Here is a 20,157-nt window from a genome sequence, read left to right as displayed (position 1 = left end):
CAGGCACTACCTTGGAGGTAAACAATGGCTGCTAATGGGGAATCAGAGACAGAGGAAGTCGGCTTTTAGCTAACACTTACACTTCTACTTCTACTAACGTTTTCTACTGGAACATGCCAATGGCTGCTAATGGGGAATGAGAGACAGAAGAAGTCGGCTTTTAGTTAACGCGCATGCTGCGAATTTTTTATTGTTCAACAACGCACAGGAGAAATCTCCCACCGGCACCACCTTGGAGGTCAAGATCTGGTACTAGCAGTAAGACTGGTTACACACTACATACAGGGGACGAACGGGTGCCGCTATAAGGAGCTTCGCCCCTAAAACATATATTTTAAAAGCACACGACTGACGTTTACCTTTAGTCGAGAGGCACCCACGATGGACTCGAAAATCCGCGATTTCTCGAGGAAATCAGCCGCAGCCGGAAGGACGTCTTCTGAGCGAGGAAGCTTTTCACCGGAGCACAGACAGAGTTGGCGAACCGAAGGATATATGCGCCTTTCTTTAGAGATGGCCGCATAGAGCTCTCCCTCAGCAAAGTGCACAGCGCTGTAGGTCGTTCCGCCTTTTCGTTCCACAACACACTGTTCGGGGCAGATTACAGCTCGCCGCGGTAGAGCACGCGCGTACTCTGAATCGGCTTCGTTTTTTTTAGTTGTTGTCACCAATACAGTTCTTTTTCACTCACTCAATTTGGCACGTCAACGCCCTCGCACATGTCGACAAACATCCGAGACGCACGGAAGTTGAAAACACACACTCAGACACGTGCGTTACAACACAAGCCATCTCAGAGAGATATAACGCTCGCTGTAATCGCGGTACAGATAGAAACACACACACACACACACACACACACACACACACACACACACACACACACACACACACACACACACGCACGCACACACACACACACACACACACACACACACACGCACGCACGCACACACGCACGCACACACACACACACACACACACACACACACACACACACACACACACACACACACACACACACACACACAAGGAGGATCTCAAATATGTCCTTTGCAGCAAGTGAGAAACAAGGACGAACACGGCGATACCAGTAAGTGGCGGCCCTAACTGTGATATACGAGTGGGACATCAACGCTAGTCCTTAACAGCGACAGATATCATCAGCAAACTTTTCAGCCTGCTTGGAAAATCTGAACCATCCCGTATATCGGCGCATGCTCTCTAGTGGCACTTGCTTTTTTCTTCCCACTCATTGCCACAGCTAAGGAGCTCGCAACAGGAGGTTATTGCCTTTTTCTCTAACGATGACGATCATCTCGCTGAATTGCATTTATGACGGATACCAATCACATTTATGATGCACACATTTATGATGTAATCACATTTATGAATGTACACAAGTGCTTCCGCTGCCAAAGCGCGGTTAAAATAGAGTATCATGCATGCCTCCTGAATCGCCAAGTGCCTTGTAATTATAATTGTTGGGGTCTTACGTCCCAAAACCGCGATGTCATTACGAGAGACGCCGTAGGGGAGGGCTCCGCAAATTTCAACCACGTGGGGTTCTTTAACGCGCACGTTAATCTAAGCACACGGGTCTCTAGCATTTTGCCTCCGTCGGAATGCGGCCGCCGTGGCCGGGATTCGATCCCGCGACCTACGGGACAGCGATCGAGCACCGTAACCCTGGACCACCGCGGCGATGTGTTAAATACCTTATGTGCAACGAATACGGGAACCTCTGCACAAAAGAGATACTTTAAGAAAACGGTATCCGGTGTTGGCTCACGGCAATATACGCTTCTGTATTATTACTGCACGCTTACTCCTTTCCGCTTTTCTAAGGTAAACATGTTCGATGACACAGCTGAGAATGAGGCTTGGGCTAATATGGTTAATTGTTGTAAAATGGAGGGAAACGGCGCAAAATGGGTGCCACGCAAGGCTAAGAAGGGACGACCACGGCGCCTTCTTTCGCAGCCATGGCAAAGACCATCGCTTCGCTTGCTCGCTGCTTTCTGCACAGTCAGTTTGACGACATTCTACTACTCAGCGCCCGCCAAAGATTGACCAGTGGCCATTTCCGCAGTTTCCTTGTATAGGAAAGCCCTAGTTCAAGTTTGGGCGCGACACTCGAGTGGCCGAGCTATGCGTCACTGGGGGCACACGCTGCCCGCAAAGGTGGTTTGTAGCCAAATTTGGCAGCGGCAGCGGCAAGGACACGTGCGCGCATGCGCTCCTCATTCGACCCGAGCCCTGCTAGTCAGCAATAGTTACACTGTGGCGCACCACAGATGCAATACGAGGGCTCTGCGCGTGCGCGGAAGCCGAGCCGGCAGTGTTGTCGCCGTGGACATTCCCAGTTGCTATCGGAGCAGTGGCGCCCCTCGACGTTGCTTTGGAAGCTACACCTTGAAGCACCGTGAAAAGACGTGGAAAGCAGTAGAAGCGGACCGCAACAGGACGAGCGCTAACTGCCAACTGATTTTTTTTGCGAAAGAAAAAAAAAAAGAGCACCTCACCATCTGTACTCTGCAAACAAGAAAATAATAATAAAAACATAAAGATAAAATAACAAGAACTCACGGTTTTACCAGTATGTGCACTGGGGAGCTATGTAAGTGCAAACGTTATTCCCGCATCAACAGCTGTGACTGGTCAAGCAACGCCGCGCTGTCACATTTGCCTCTCTCTGGACAGGGTAAAAATGGCGATGCTTCTTGGCAGTTAGCGCTCGCACTGTTCCGATTGCCTCCCAATTGCTGTCCTCCTCTCTTCACGCTGCTTCAGGGCATAATGAAGATGACCCAACTTGTCCAAGACAACCTGTTGCTGAAACATATTCCTCGAAGGTCGGCTCCTTTTACAACATCAAAGCAACCTGCCAGAAGTAATTTAACTACGCCTGAGCAGATTCATTAACGATAGAGGAAACGCCTGCGGGATCAAGAGAATTGAGGTATTCAGTCTGACGCCGGGCAATTTTATAACGAGGGACAAAAAAAAAAAAAAACAGTAAGCGACAACTCAGTCTGCCTTGCAGGCATTGTCGGCTCCGGCTAGGCCGTTGCGTTTACAACATTGCACACACGTACCGGACCACTGCGGGAGGGCATGCATCCGGAGTGCATCATGACTGAACGCTCGAACGATCGGTATGATTCGATGCCATTGAAAAAAAAAACAGAAAAAAAATGCAGCTTAGAAGACAGAAACAAGGAAGCAGGACATGATTGCAGCAAAAGTGCACGTGTGGCAATGAATTCCTGCTGATTCCTAGTAATCTTGCGCAGCTTATTTTTCGAGCTTTCATGGGGCTCTTGAAGGCGAAAAAAAAACAACAAAAAACGACGAAGCTTGCACTAAGTTGCGCAAGGCTTGAAACAGCGAAAGTTGGCGATTCCGAAGTCTAATCTGGCTGCTTCTAGGCTGTTGCTAGGCTTTAGCTAGGTTAGTCACGACACGGATGTCCAAACTCCATAATCGAGAGTTCGCACCTCTCATACCTCTACGGGCACGTCGTCGTTGGCGTATAGGGCTTCCATCACTTCGGGCTCTTCTCGCAGCCGCCGTTGCCATTCCCGTTCCCTAGAATGTCAGTTTCGCACGAGCGGTGCCAAACCTGAAGGAAGACCGCAGCTGGGTCGCCTTCTTTGTTTCTCATTGTTTTTTGCTTTCTTTCTTCTCTTTCTTTCTCTTGCTCTTTGTTTCTTGTATCTCTATTTTGTATCCGTTTCTTTCTGTTTCTTCCATTCTATTTCTTTCTCTTTGTCTCTCTTTCTTGCCCTTTCTCTGCCTTTATATCTTTTAATGTCTTTATTCTCATCATTTCTCGCTATTTTTCTCTCCATCATTCTTTCTATAGCTTTCTCTCTCTCTCTCTTTTCTAGTGAGCCAGTGGTGAGTAGTGGGACTTGCCCAATTTCTGTGGCACATGCCCGTTGATGATGACAGCTTTCCGATAGGCCGCACAAATAACGGCCAGCTTAAGCAGCTTCGCTGCTAAAAATAAACAGCAGCTCTTCAATAGAGGCGAACAAAGACGCAGAACGCAGTTCAAGATGTGTACACGCGGCGTCGACTTCTTATTTCTCGGAAAATCTTCGGCATTCTTCTAATTTTCGCAGAAATTGTGAAAGGTTTCGCCCTGCCTTATGCGAGATTCTGAACGTTACAAACAAGTGTGCCTGCATTCGTTCACGGCGACAGCAACGGCCCTGTCAAGCAATGGTCGGAGTTTAGGTTTTGTCTTGCGGGGTTCGACTGCAACTGCTCCTAAAGGATTGCGTTGTTCCGTGACTGCACGTGCCTCGCGGTCGATAGTAGGTGGACGGTTCGCATAGCGCCCGGTGCGTGTGTTCCTACCTGCTGTTCAGTCAATACTGCGCTATCCACCATCCAGTAACACGCCCGCAGTCTTCAACGCTATACCAGGAAGCTGAAGATCTGCGAGGCGTGGGACATGGACAAGCCCTTCACGGTAGACACCTAATCTTGAGCGACTCCGTTTCAAGCGATGTTGCAATTTCTCTGGAAGCGTTATATTCTGCGACATGCGTCAAAATCGAAATGAGATATAGAGTTTCGCGATGGGGTAGCTTTCCCTTCGCCAGTTCAGACGCGAACTAGGCGACCCCGCGCAACGGTTTATGCGACGCCGCATGGGCCCGGCACGCCTCGTTGCACAGGTCCGAAGCGAAAGTACCATGAGATGCAAAAAGCATAGTGACAGCCGTCAAGCTGCGTCAAGGAAAGCCAGAACGAACGTTAGGAGCTAGTGCGAACTAGCAATTAAACTCCAAGTGAAATTCCTATGGAAAAAAATTCGGCAGATCCCACGCACTGTGGGAATCGATCTAATGCGAAGCAGTCAGCAAAAAAGCTGCACACATCGCCTTGTTTGTCTTTGAGCCAAATGAAATCATTCATGCCATGGCATCTAGTCCACCATATATCACATGTTTGCCGTGCACGCATGCATGCACAATCTAGAGTACACCATGCCAATGAAACGCGTATTCTGGTATATACAATGCATGACCTGTCGTTTATGTTCATGACGCACTCGTGTCATGCCATACCAATTTTGGCATATATCACGTTAACAAAACGGCCGGAAGCGCACCATGACAGTGGCATGTAAATCATACCGTACATGACATGCATAACATGATTCGCATGTTAAGACCTCTCATTTATGTTCGTCATACAGTCAGATCGCGCAATATCAATTTTGGTGTATATCAAAGGAGCGAAATGGCCGCGAGTGCACCATGAGTAGAGCATGTAAATCATGCCATACATGACATGAATAATATGGTTTTTCATGTAACCACTTGTCACTAATGTTCATCATACAGTCACATCGCGCAATACCAGTTCTGGTGTATATCAAGCTATCGAAACGGCCGCGAATGCACCATGAGCGTGGCATGTAAGTCATGACATACATGGCATGCATGTAATAGTTTTCATGTTACCACCTGTTATTCATATTCTTCATACAGTCACATCGCGAAATACCAATTTTGGTGCATATCAATCTAGCGAAACGGCCACGAGTGCGCCATGAGCATGGCATGTAAATCATGTCGTACATTTCATGCATGTCATGATTATCATGTTACCACCTTTCATTTACGTTCGTCATACAGTCACGTAGCGCAATACCAATTTGGGTGTATACCAAGCTAGCGAAACGGCCGGGAATGCCAAATGAGCGCGGCATGTAAATCATGACATACATAAGCTGCATGTCATGATTTTCATGTTACCACGTCTCATTTGCCTTCGTCATACAGTCGCTTCGCGCGATACCAATTTTGGTGTATGTCGAGCTAGCGAAGCGGCCGCGAATGCATCATGAGCGTGGCAATTAAATCATGACATACATGACATGCATGTCATGATTTTCATGTTACCACGTCTCATTTACCTTCGTCAAAGAGTCGCTTCGCGCAATACCAATTCTGGTTACATCAAGCTAGCGAAGCGGCCGCGAATGCATCATGAGCGTGGCAATTAAATCATGACATACATGACATGCATGTCATGGTTTTCATCTTACCAACTGTCATTCATGTTCTTCATACGGTCACATCGGGCAATACCAATTTTGGTGTATATCAATCTACTGAAACTGCCGCTAGCGCATCATGAGCGTGGCAGTAAATCCGGTCGTACGTGACTTGCATGTCATGATTTTCATGCTACCACGTCTCACTTACGTTCGTCATACTGTCGTGTCGTGTAACACCAATCTTGGTGTATATCACGCAAGCGAAACGGACGCGAATGAACCATGAGCGTGGCATGTAAATCATGACATACATGTCATGGATGCCATGGTTTTCATGCTACCACCCGCTATTCATGTTCTTCATAAAGTCACATTGCACAGTACCAATTTTGGTGTATATCAATCTAGCGAAACGGCCGCGAGTGCGCCATGAGCGTTGCATGTAAATCATGTCATACATGACATGCATATCATGATTTTCATGTTACCACGTGTCAGTTATGTTCGTCCTACAGTAATGTCTCGTCATACCAGTTTTCGTATGTATCCCTTCATTTAAACGGCTGCGAGCGCCCCAAGACCATGTCATATAAATCATGCTGCACATGACATGCGCGTCATGATTTGCATGTTAGGACCTGTCATTGTGTTCATCATGAATTCTTGTTACGCCGTACCAATTTTGGTATATATGAAATTAACGGAACGGCCGCAAGAGCCCAAAGGCCGTGGAATGTAAATCATGCTGTTCATGACATGCGTGTCATGATTTTCATGATATGACCTGTCATTTATGTTCGTAATAAGGCCATGTTATGACACACCAATTTTGGTATACATGCGATTAACGAAACGGCCAGGAGAGCACAAAGTCGTAGGCGGCTAGATAGATAGATAGATAGATAGATAGATAGATAGATAGATAGATAGATAGATAGATAGATAGATAGATAGATAGATAGATAGATAGATAGATAGATAGATAGATAGATAGATAGATAGATAGATAGATAGATAGATAGATACGCTCAAAGTCGCAGAAGTTCGCTAAGAAATGCTTCGCATTTAATAAAAAAAAAGAACAAGCACACCTTCTGGGCTGACTTCTTTCAAACGTGCCGACAGACGTCACGTTTCCGAAACGCCGTCTTAATCTGTTTTCTTTGGTCGTCCTGTGTTCGTTGTGTACTGAATATTATGTTGTTGAACGAAACTGATGCCTACGACTTGGAACTCAGTGCGTAATAAGGCGAGTCATCAAAATGCTGATTTTTCGGACAACGATGATTTTTCGCTCACAGCCAATGACGCCGACACCGACACCGGAATTTCTGAGATCCGAGCTCCCTAACGCTTTCGCGTTATAAACACAGTGACGTCTGTAAGTGGCCTCCATACCTCTTATATACATGACGAGAAAAACACTCGGCCTCGGCAGCGGGAGTGATATGATAACCGAAAATTCTAAGCCTCTCATATCTCGGTACATGCGATCCCATATTCCACTTGCTGTACTCGGTCATATTGCAACAGAGAGCTCGAAACGTGCGGTTATTGACCCTTTCTCAGATGATGCTGATGACAATCAGGATGATTCGCATTTATAACACGCACCCAATACACACAGGTTGGCTGGTTTATGTTGTTAAATGTCGCAAAGTGACTCAGGCTAGGAGAGACGCCGTAGTGGACGGCTCCGTATAACTTCGACCACTTGGGGCTCTTTAACGTGCATTGACATCACACAGTAGACAGGTCTCTTTCATTCAGCCTCCGTGGAAACGCGACCGCCGCACCTGGGATCGAACACAGGTTGATCGAGCCATCACGGCGGCCCCCATTCTACACAGGTGTATACTTAACGGACAGCACAAAAAAAGAGAGAAAAAAAACGAGACACAAAATGCCTAGTATGCAACAAATGCCTACTGTTTGACAAATGCTTAGTGCGTAACACATGCCTAGTGTTTCACAAATCTCTATTGTGCAGCAAATGTCTAGTGTGCAACAAGTGCTTAATGTGCAGCAACTAAAACAGGTGTACTTTAAGAAAAAGGCATCCGGTATTTCCTCATAGCAAGAGATATTTCTGTAACATTACTCCACACTTCTTCCTTCGTGCTTTTGCAAGGTAAACATGTGCCGATAATCACATCGTGGTTTAGAGGTGCTAAACCCCAACATTTATTATTATTATTAAGCATGTTTCGTGGCAGAGAGTGCCGCGTTGTTGCTTCGAGCGTTTGGGCTCTGCGCTGGCATATTCGGATTTACGAAATGCTGCTGCTCGGTGAATTCAGTGGCCATTCTAGGTTAACCAGTGGAGAATGCCGTAATTTTCTTGAAGGATATGCCTTCAAACAGCGCGAAGAGATGAGGAGAGCTGTGCAAGACAAGAGAACAGCACGAGAGCCAACTGCCGAGTGAATCTTACCTTAAAAAAAAAAAAAAAACCATTTACGTAGCTGTAGAAGAAAGAGCAACAACGAAGGGTTTCACAGGCATGCGCACTGGGAAAGTGCCCCTACGCGCGTGTTACCATGTCCTGAAGAGTGCAACAGCTGCAAGTCCATTCGCCGTCACATGCGAGAGTCACGTGACCCGAGAAGGGACGTTACCTTATGACGTAATTCCAGCGCCAAAATTTGAATGAAAGGAAAAGACCTTGCCTGGCTTTGCGTATGTATCGCTAGTTTGCTAGTGTCAGAAGTTGGCCCATGTTACTGGGGGGCCATTAACCTACGCCTTGTCACTTGACGGTTCTCACTATTTTGCCGGTATCGCAACTGCCAAAACCGGAGGCGAGAGCGACATGTCCTTCTACTAATGACGTCACACGTTGAATTCTTGATCAGGTCACGAGACTCCCCGGCATGTGACTGCAACCGGAAGTTCTCCTGTTGCGCTATTTAGGACATTAAAACGCGGTACTGACGTTTATTCCAAAACAACAGCTCTTGTTGTGATTGTCTAAGCGACGCCGCATGGACACGTGCGCTCGCCTCCATGCTGACAGAGTATTAATTGGTGATGCTATTTTGAAAATAAGAGTAGCCCCTGTCGTGATTTTCCTCTGTTGCTGTCCTCGTCTATACACACTGCCTCAGGACATAATAACGGTAAACCGAATTGCACGAATAAAGCAGTTGCTACAACGGATTTTTCGAAGGTCGGCTACTTTCCCACCGCAAGTGTCTTATCACTAACGCAAAGTATACCTGTGAATATACGTTAACGTTAGAATGGGGATACCGGTTGGATCAAGAGAATCAAATTATTCAAGGTGACACCGAGCAGTATTTTAAAGAGGAAAAAAAGAACGGCACGAAGCGTCTCAGTGTGCTTTGTGGGCACTGTCAGCTACCTCTGGACTTTTGCGTTTACAACATCTCACACACGTGTCGGCCCGCTGCGAGCATGCACGCATTCAGATTGCGTGATGAAAGAAGTCTCGATTAGAGGGTGTGATTCTAACAAACAAGGAAGCAGAAGAGGACGACAGCAAAAGTGCACGTGTGGACGGTTCGCTGTTAATGCTTGCGAAATCTTGGGCCGCTTGTTTTTCAAGTGTTTCTTTCAAGCCTGTTTTTCGGCGTGTTTTTGAACCAAAAAACACAAACAAACAAACAAAAAACATAGGAGCCCTTCGCCTATTGGGAAAATAGGGGGTTTCTTTCTTTCTTTCCTTCTTTCTTTCTTTCCTTCTTTCTTTCTTTCCTTCTTTCTTTCCTTCTTTCTTTCTTTCTTTCTTTCTTTCTTTTTTTCTTTCTTTCTTTCTTTCTTCCTTCCTTTCTTCTTCTTTCTTTCTTTCTTTCTTTCTTTCCTTCCTTCCTTCCTTCCTTCCTTCTTTCTTTCTTTGGTTCTTTCTTTCTTTCTTTCTTTCTTTCTTTCCTTCCTTCCTTCCTTCCTTCCTTCCTTCTTTCTTTCTTTCTTTCTTTCCTTCTTTCCTTCTTTCTTTCTTTCTTTCTTTCTTTCTTTATTTATTTCCTTCCTTCTTTCTTTCTTTCTTTCCTTCCTTCTTTCTTTTTTTCTTTCTTTCATTCCTTCCTTCCTTCTCTCTTTCTCTCCTTCTTTCTTTCTTTCTTTCTTTTTTTCTTTCCTTCCTTCCTTCCTTCTTTCTTTCTTTCTTTCTTCATTGAACATTGCGCAATGCTCCCTTCTAAATGTTTACTTCCTCCATGCCGGGAATCGCACCTTCATCCAAAGTGCGTTGGCGGACTAGTTGGTTGTTCATGCTAAGTTTCTACAGCGCGACTGTACGCGGACGGAGAGGAACACGCAATCACACTCACAGCGCTGACTTTCAACTGTTTATGTTGATATGCACGTGACGCTTATATAGACACACGCGAGCAAGTGCAAAGAAAAACAAGAAACAAGAGCCGGACCCAAACGCGCATGTTTTGCCGCGAGCACAACGAGTTGCCACCTACCTAGAGTGACGGATCCAGAAACCTCTTTTCCTTAGCTGACAGTGACAAGGATGGCAGGTTCACACACATATCATTCATTTCATCTATTTCATATGCTTCGTTAATTTCTCTTGTCAATTGATCTCTTGCCCTGTTGAGAATGCTAGCTTTATCAAACATGAGAAAACAGCTACATCTTTGGCAGTGAATGGCAAGATGTCCAGAAATAACCTTCGTGACATTGTACTTATGTTCCCTCAACCTTTGATTCACACAACGGCCGGTCTGGCCAATGTACACACGAGAACATGACAGCGGGACGGAATAAATTACGTCTTTAACGCAGGCCACGAACTTATCGCTATGTTTGGTGGGACACGAAGGGTTTTCTTTTTCAGCGTTTACTCGCCTGCAAAGTCCCTGCAGTCGCGCGGGCGCAGAAAAAACAACGTCCACACCGGACCTTCTCGCAATCCTTTTCAGATTGTGCAGATACGGTGTGTATGTAGGGCACTACTGCGAGCTTTTTCCTTCGAGTGTCACTCTGACGCTCACTCGGATTTGACCGGTACTTTTTGCTCAGGCGTTCCGCCACCGCAGACAACAGTCTCATGGAGTAACCGGAGTCACACGGACGCTTGGCCTGGCCCCACAAACTTTCTTCAATCTTATGCTCGCAAGACTTGGACAAAGAATTGTGAAAACACGACAAAATCACAGCACATTTGACTAACTTAGAGCGCGCCGATGCAAATGGCAACACCGGCTTGTTACCTCTGGGCTCGTAGCTCCAGCAAACACCTTTTGGTCGTGTTTTCTGTGTTTTCTGTTTCTGTGTTTTCCCATGTTTGATAAAACTAGCATTCTCAACAGGGCAAGTGATCGATTGACAAGAGAAATTATTGAAGCATATGAAATAGATAAAATGAATGATATGTCTGTCAGCATGCCATCCCTGTCACTGTCAGATAAGGAAAACAGGTTTCTAGATCCGTCACTCTAGCTGGGTGGCATCGGGTTGTGCTTGCGGCAAAGCATGTGCGTATGGGTCCGCCTTTTGTTTCTTCTTTTTGTTTGCACTTGCTTGCATGTGTCTATATAATCGTCACGTGCATATAAAAATAAACAGTTGAAAGTCAGCGCTGTGTGTGTGTTTGCGTGTTCCTCTCCGTCCGCGTCCAGTCGCGCTGTAGAAACTTAGCACTTTCATCCACGTGGTTAGCAGGGCAACATTTCCGCTGCTACTGGCAACATCGACGGTCAAGCGTTCATGTCCGGGCAGCAATTGAATGTGGCAACGTGCCATGAGAAGTCACCTCTACAAAAGATCAGATTGCCATGCAAGAAACGGCATGACCACCGACAAGCGCACGTTCGAGAGGGCATCAATGTAATCTGTAGTAGTCTTTTCTTCTAATCTTAGTGGAAACTGCGAGCGGTCTCGCCATACCTTACCACCCTTACAAAAACGGGTTTAGACAGTCTATAGACTGTCTAAAATCATTTTTAGACAGTCTATAGACTGCGAATACACTTTTGTAAGGGCAGATCCTGAAGGTTGCATACAAGTAAGTATGCCTCCATTCGGTCACGGCGACAGCAACGACTTTCACGAGCAACGGTCGGAGTTTAGGTTTCGTCTTGCGGAGTTCGATTGAAGGCGCTCCGGAAGGATCGCGTTGTTTTATGATGTCACGTGCCTCGTGAGCGATAGTAGACGAACGGTTCGCGTAGCGCTCCAGTGCGTATGTTACTACCTTGCGTGAGCCTCGTCACTGATGCGCCATCCATCATTCAGTACACTGTGTACCAACAGGCCCGCAGTCTTCAACATCAACACCAGGAAGCTGAAGGTCTGCCCGGCGAGAGACATCGACAAGCCTTTCATAGTAAACGCCCGCTCATGGACCGTGTGGTTCCGTTTCGAGCCACGTTGAAGCCATTCCGGAAGCTTTATATTCGGCGACGTGCGGCGAAATCGAGATAGGATATAGGATGTCACGTTGCGGTAGCGTTGCCTTCGAAAGTACAGAGACACCTACTCGGCGACACCGCGCGACAGTTATGAGCGACGCCATACGGGCCGGACACACCTCGTTGGGCGCATACAAAAGGAATTTACGCTGATGATAGGAAAGTATTGACAGCTATCAAGCGCTATCACCTATGAGCTTCGCCAGAAGAAAGCTAGAACGAACGTTAGGAGCTAGTGCGAGCTGGAAATTGCCCAGGAACTTCGTCAGAAACTCCTAGGCATACACGCCTTCTCTAGTGACTTCATTCAAACGTGCTGACAGACCTCACGTCGTCAAAACACGGCCCTGCTTCCTTCTTGTTCGTCCTGTGTTCTCTGTATACTCAACATTCGGCTATTGAACGAAACTTGGAACTCAGTGCGTAAGAAAGCAAGTTCTCAAAGAGCTCACGGGCAGTTATCGCCCGGGTAGGTCAAAACGAGGACGAAAAACAGGGACATTTTGACAACGGATGGTCAGCAGCGCACCAATATCAGAGCCGTATCAACATAAACGCATTATCAAAGTGAATATGGTCATGATTGCGGTGTTCGTCAGCTGCTTCCTGTTTTCGGCTTTAACGCGCCAACAGCGCGATATGATCGTAAACGAAGCATGCCGTAGCAAAGAGATCCGGCTGACCTCCAGGGGTACCTTGAAGCACGCCTGCTTATAAGTACGCGGGTGTTTTGCTTTCATTAACGCCATGGAAACGCGGTGGCGGCCTTGGCCCGCATGAGTCCGACCTGCGTTCTGGAGCATGGTCGTGAAACTCCACCGTAGTGGGCGGCCGTGATCAGCCATTGCGATCGCAACCGCTTGGGGATATGTGAGAGAAATCGGGTGTCAGAAAGGACAGGAGGAAAAATTACATGCCAAAACAAAAGCGTAGAGGCAAGAAAACGTGTAAGAGACGCAAGGGTCACTTCAAAATGTTTCACGTCTTTTTCACTAACAGCAATTGAGGAAACCGACGGTCCAAAATGCAAGTGTCAATTGAGAGAAGGAGTGCCAAGACTGCAACCTGTGTGTGTCTCATAGCAAGAATCGAAGGAAAAGGGACCCCTTCAACGTTATTCACTCGTCTAGAGCCAGCGACTGCTCGCACGTCGCGAAGTAGGAAATGTCACACGCCAGCGTACCCCCTTCAGGTGGCCCAGCTTTGTTAGATACGGAAGGCGGCGGGATTACCGTACGCGATTCGACCAGGAAAACATCCGTCGCCGTAACTTTATCCTCCGGGGCTTTTGGACGGGAAGACCGCAGCGCGACGGACAATGGATGATTAATACAATATTAGTACGTTAATAATAGAGCTATGAACAAAAATAGGTGCCTCAGGCAGGCTGGCCGACGTTCCCATAAGCGGACCTACCTTTGTCAAAGGTGCATTGTCACCCTTGGCGTGTCAGGATGTTAAGACGCCATTAAGAAAATACAAAAAACTTAAGGAACGACATGATCGCGGAGAATACGCAGCACTGTCACAGCGAAAGCTGGAGCAGCGGTCTTTGTAGAGCCCGTTGTGAACTCTCTTGGGGTGACTACCGCAGCTGCCGTTGCAAGCTATACCAGCTACGCCATAAATCATCATAATATCGAGAATTAGGGAAGTACCCACATGTCATTACTCATCATTCAGTGGAGAAGCGCGGTACCCACAACGCGTGTGTAAGGCATTACGTGCGCCTTGGTGACGCTGTGGCTGAGACGATGAAAAATTATGGCTGAGCCCTTGGTAATGGGTGGGAACCTTCAAGCCACTCACACGTCATGCAATTCGCATTGTGTGATGCCCGGTTGTCCATTTACTCTTCTATCCCATTATAGTACTTCTGTCAACGTGATTCCTTGCCCGACATGACGCCTGCATAGGGTCTTTCCGTGCAGCAGTTTCAAGCACCGACGTGGCTTTGTGGTAGAATACTCGAATTGCAGGCAGGGTGTCTGGTTTCAAATCCTGCTGAAACCATGGCTTATTAATATTTTTTCTCATTGTGCGCGATAGCTGTTACTGACGGCGGCGGCGGCGGACAACTGCGCCGCCAAAATCGACTGTTGTGATCGCATAACGGCTCTTGCTGTACATTAGACCCTTCTATCGAACCGTCGGCAAACCTGACTGTGGTACCGATTTCCGTTCATACGAACTCTACAGCACATCGTGTTTCACTCCACCGGCTCCCACCTCAGCTTTGGATTTCAATGGATTATCGAGGGACTTGTACACGCTTGCTAGCTAAGTGTATTGTGCTAGTGACATCTATAGAGTGCTCGTGGCTTTCCGCTAACTGCCGGAAACGAAGAGCACCTGAACTCCAATCCCCTTTCGTGCAGAGGGAGGCCGCGGGCAAGCAAGGGCTTTGCGGTTGGTCCAGGTGGTATCTCTCCGCACAGAACTACAGTGACATAGGAGAGTAAAGGCCTTTCTGTGGTGTCGCGCATCACTTTCCTTTGCTAATTAATTACTTTGCTAATTAGCAGGTGGGTGGAGCCTTGATGAAGTGGACAGGTCAAACACGCCTTAACACCACCAATCGCTTGGCACTCACACAAGGGACGTAGCGCACGAGTGCTTCGTAGGAGCACTTCTGCAGCGAGGGCGGCAAAAGACAGCATCACGTTTTACGCCGACTCCGAAATCACGTTTTATTAAAACAAAAAATAGAGCAGTGGGAGACCGTGGTGCCTTAAAAATTTTTGGGCTATTATAGTGATATAGCACAATGTGTTAGTACTTAATTTTTAAGCATATACACCGTACTTATATGTTTTAAGTTGTTATTCACGTACGCACGTTTACAAGCTACGTTTACAACCAAACTTCAGCGAATGGTTCACAAGAGAACATCGACGCCCGAGTTGTTTGATGCTTGCTATCGTGTACCCTTCTTTTGAAAGGAACTTGGATAATATTTTACGGAATAGGCTTTAAGCATGCAAATGAAACCAGTGTAATCTTCCTTCATAGAACGGCCCACTCCCTTGTCAAGCAACATCAACTCTTCAAGGGACAATGCTTGAATGCTCTCGAACGCTGTCCTGGTACAGAGAATTACTGGGTGACCAGGACGAAAGTACGAGTTTTGCAAAAATTACAACAATGATTCCGTCGAAAATGAAATAAAAAAGTGCACCGCAGTTTAGTTCAGGACTTTTTGAAGAAATTATTAAATCATTGATATTGAAAGTGAGAAGGATATGATGGGCAATGATCGGTGAAAAGGAAAATTTTTTTATGAAAAAAGCCGTCCTCACACATACACAGACACAAAATGTTAGGGACGACCTTGATTCTATGGCACTCAGGATCATATATCCAGACATCTATTCGGACGATAACTGCAAGCTATGCGACTGGGCTCACGCGTCCATTAGACGCATTCTCTGGGAATGGCAGTTTATAGGCGAAGAAAAGGCAGTCTCTCCAGATGAAGCTGCGGCGCTGTGGATGGCCGCGCTGTGCATCTCAGACCTTCAAGACCAGCTATGAGCAACCCAGCAAGCCCGTGAGGCGGCGAGGAGACAGCTTCTCCGCGGCTCCTCGGAGGCGGCCTAGGGCCTGTCCACGAAAGTGCAGGAGTTCTCAATAAAGTTGTTACCACCATCCATTTGGATTCACCAGCTTGTAGCAACAGGCTCCTACCAATGAAGTTTCGACGTCCTGGTATATACTAGAGTACAACAACTACAATACGCGCGACAATGCCGTCAACGTTATACTAAAACTTTTACTAGGAAACATAAAAAAACAACGAAAAAGAAACACCGACGTCTCAACTGACCATGTGAGACGTGCCTCTTTCTTCCTCTTCCGGTAGCTAGGCCGATAAGCGAAACACACTACGTCGCACACAAACGGCCTCTCAAAAGGCACGCCCACGAAAACGTCGCTCCTCTGATGGTCGATATACCACGGCAGATAAGGCGTCGACGAAAACTGTTCCAAGTTATTTGCAAAAGGCCGTAGGCTTCGCGACGGCCGTTTTCGTTGCGCGCGTTGGAAGCTGTGAGCGTCTCGCGTACAACAGAACTGTTCGGGTCACGCGTTCGGTGGCTGGTGAGAGTGGGATGTAGAGAGAGAGAGAGTGAGAGTGAGAAGGAGGGCGAGATCGTGAGAGAGGATAACTGCATGTACAGTTATCCTTGAGTGCGGGCGAAGGACAGGCAGCGAGAGGGATGCGGAGGCGACGGCAACAAACACGGTTCAGGGAGGCAGAGAAGAGAGGACGGAGGGACGATGGGACGATGAAGAGAGAGAGATAAAAAAAAGAGATAACAAAGATATGCAGAAACGCGGCTGACTGGCGGTCGACCTGTTGCGCGTGCCTTACGAAGAAACGGAGTGGCAGTAACCGGGTTTCTTTTTTTTACGGCGAAACTGGTCATGGCTGCCTTCTGGCAGATCGCGCCAGCGAACAAAACGACGCGTAGAACAACAATTATCGGTGGCGGGTATATATCGGTTCGGAACACTTTCTATGGAGGCTATACGTAGAGTTTTGTGGTAGTGGAAAGGAGGAGGGGAGAGAGTAAACATAGCATAGAAAGAAAAAGAAAGAAATACAGAGAAGGAAAGGGAAGACAGAAAGAGAAAGAAAGAGAGAGAAAGGAAGAAATAGAAGTAGAGACAAATAAGTAATAGAAAAAATGAGACAGAGAAAAGGAGAAGGAAAGAGAGGAAGAAAACAGAGAAGGTCGCCCAGCTCAGAACTTTCTTCAGGCCTAGCACCACAAATGCGAATCTGCATTCATTTTCTTTCAGCATCACTCGTGTTGACGCCGACGCCGCGGGACGCCTACTGCGATGGTCAATTTTCGCTAGCGATGTGCCATGTAAGGCTTTCGCCTTAAAACGCATGTGCCACAAGAATTGGGGAAATTCCACAACTCAACACTGGTACAATAAAAATGAAGAAGGGAACACACGGGCGGGAAACAAAATTAAGAATCCCGGACAGGCGTAACCAATAACTGAGAAAGGCTGTAATGAACCGTCAGGATAAACACCGGGGCCGCCCGTTTGAGCTGCCTTGGTTAGCCATCTGCGCGGAGTGCTTGGGCTTTCATAAAAGTAAATGTAGAAGCAGTAAAGAAAATAGAAATCAAAGGGACAAAAAAAGAAAACCTGTCGCAAGCGTATTCACGTTGACCTCACGTCACTTTCAACCATAATGCGAAAGTGTCCGTGGATTCGCTGACTCTACTTTAATTGAACGACGTCCATGCCCGGTCTGTCCGGTGCTATGTGGTAGTGTTATATCTGCTTAGACAGAAACTGCAGCGTGTCTGACAAAGCAAAGCAGTGCCTAAAATGAGCGCAATGGGAGAAATTCGACCTTGTTGGTACGACATGAAGCGAGAGTTAGCGCAAAGTAACACGAGCGCACCGTGTTGTGCCTTCCCTTCTCGTCCTCGTGTTCCATTGCGCTAAATATCGCTTCATGCCTAAAATGAGGGCGGAATAAAAGTGAGTAGTAAAAAAAAGCAGTGGAATAATAATGATAATGACTAAAATACTTCGCCTATCTGACACAGTGTTCGAGTCTAAGTAACGGGAAGTTTGTTCGAACTATAGGGTGGTTTAGCAGACGGTCGCGGGTTCGACCAGACCACGGTGGTCTCGTCTAGATGGAGGCCGTGTGCTAGAGACCCGTGTACTTAGACTTATAGGTGCACGTTAAAGATCCCCAGATGGTCGAAATTTCCGGAGCCCTCCAGCAAGGCGTGCCTACTCATCACAACGTGGTTTCGGCACGTGAAACCCCACTGATTATCAGTACAGACCCCTGATGTAATAACCCTCCACCGCCCCCCGCCCCCGCCTCCGGTATTACACAGGAGAACCCGGACGGACTCGCGTCCGTCTGAGCTTTCTCGTGAGATACTTTCAATCATGGCATAATAAAAGTCGACGTCGCACAACCGGCCGCAGTCATCGCGTTACTAATAGGTAAAATAAAGTAGTTTGTGTCCCGGTGCATACAGGGTGATTTATATTATCCATACATCAGAAGTATATCGGCCTAAGAGACGACGTCGAACTTCTCACCCTAGGGAACAGAAAAAGAAAAGTATAGGGTGTAGGGTAAAGTAATTATCCGTCACTGCGTTGTCGGCAGACGATGCAGGTATGACGCTTCCTACGGGAATCGTCGTTCGTACTAGTTAACTGTACGGTGTAAGGAACGCGTGCATTTCGCACATCGCCGAAGCCCCGGAGGGCGGCTATTTGGAAGGTCTGCACCTCCGCTGCCCCACCGAAAGGTGCATCAGTTAGAATGAAATGCGGCCTCTGCTTTTTTTTTGGGGGATATCTTGTCCAGTTGATATTGCAAACGGAACGCTTGCTCCTTGCTTCTCCGCTGAGTCACTTTCTTACGTGTAACTCGTTCCCGTCACGTGGCACCGGATTACAGACCATGGCAGTGTCGCAATGTGGGAATATGAAGGCTGCCACTCCAGTGCGTTCTTTTCTCCTTGCTCGTGTACTGACGCGAAGCGGTTAACGCCGCTACGGGGCACACGAATGCCAGAATGTGCGACAGAGCAGCAACGTGGTAGCTCGTTATTTCGCAACCGGTTTCAAAAACTCCCTTCCCCTCGTATGGTTGCAACAAGTTTGCGACAGGGATATGCGGGGAAGGAGGTGGCGGAGAGGACATAATAACGGGGATGACCATTACATGCGCCCTTGGAAAGGTGCATCGGCCTCCTCAGCACAAAAGGCGTTCGCCGCGCCTGTTAATTTTGGAATACGACGCTTTACGTGCAGAAGCAAGTGAGTATAGGGATTCTCGAGACACAGAGTATGCCTTTTTAATATGGGTAGCCAACAGCCGACCCGCCTGTTTGAACTGTCGGTGGCGTAATTAAAGAGATGCATTCAAAAGAGATGAAAAATTCCTCGAAGACGAAGTGTCGTTGGAGCCAATGTTTCCATAAGCGGCCTGGTCTTCTTCAAGGCAGCAACTTTTGCTATCTTGAAGAAGACAGGACCGCTTGTGGAAACATCGGCTCCAGCGACAAACCCTGTTCAAATATTTTTCATGTCTTGAAACGTCCATCTTCTCCTGAACTTCTGCCCCATTTGAACATTCACAGGAGAGGGGTACATATGCCAAGTGCTGTCCTACGTACACTTTGGTGATGCGGTGGAGTGTCCGGCTCCTGTGCGTGAGGTAGTGGGTTCGTTTTGCTAATGAGGGGTAAGGTACCTTGACGTGGTGCTCGGTAGTACGGGTACTCAAATCTCCACGCGGTGGCCGTACATTTTCACTACCGGAGGTTAATAATAATGGGCCGTCCCATTAGCTAACGTTGGGGAAAGCACAGGCGAAAACCTATGCCCGCATGAGACACCCATGAAATTATTTTGGCGTTCTTAGTCGATTCCACTGTCCTCGTGCACCCCACCCCGAGGCTTTCTGCAGCTCAGCCGGTCTTGCACTACCTACGGTGGGAATGGCCCGTCGCTGACTAAAGGATGATGTCAATGCCGTCAGATGACGCCATGACGTGACGACATCCTCTGATGCTATGACTTGGTCACATGACGTTTGGTAACATTCGTATCCAAGACACCGCCGGATATTTGTCCTGATGAGCTACATAAGGCTTTCGGCTGAATAAAAATGCAGCACGATTTTCTGTTTTTCCTTGCAGAAAGTTCTTCTGCAAATCCGAGAGACCATCGCACAAGATGCAC

The 20,157-nt window shown here is 47.3% G+C and overlaps 1 protein-coding gene across 1 annotated transcript in view; it reads right to left on the bottom strand.

Annotated features, from left to right (window-relative positions):
- Window positions 1-16,250, bottom strand: part of LOC119374481 (ATP-binding cassette subfamily G member 4) — a 59,921-nt gene extending 43,671 nt beyond the window's left edge. Inside the window, exon 1 of the mRNA XM_037644588.2 lies at window positions 16,235-16,250. The gene's annotated coding sequence lies outside the window, so the exon portion shown is untranslated. The remainder of the gene's footprint in view (window positions 1-16,234) is intronic.
- Between the last annotated feature and the right edge of the window lie 3,907 nt (window positions 16,251-20,157).

Source organism: Rhipicephalus sanguineus, chromosome 11, assembly GCF_013339695.2.
Source record: "Rhipicephalus sanguineus isolate Rsan-2018 chromosome 11, BIME_Rsan_1.4, whole genome shotgun sequence".
Taxonomy (NCBI): domain Eukaryota; kingdom Metazoa; phylum Arthropoda; class Arachnida; order Ixodida; family Ixodidae; genus Rhipicephalus; species Rhipicephalus sanguineus.
This window is presented reverse-complemented; position numbering and strand designations above follow the sequence as displayed.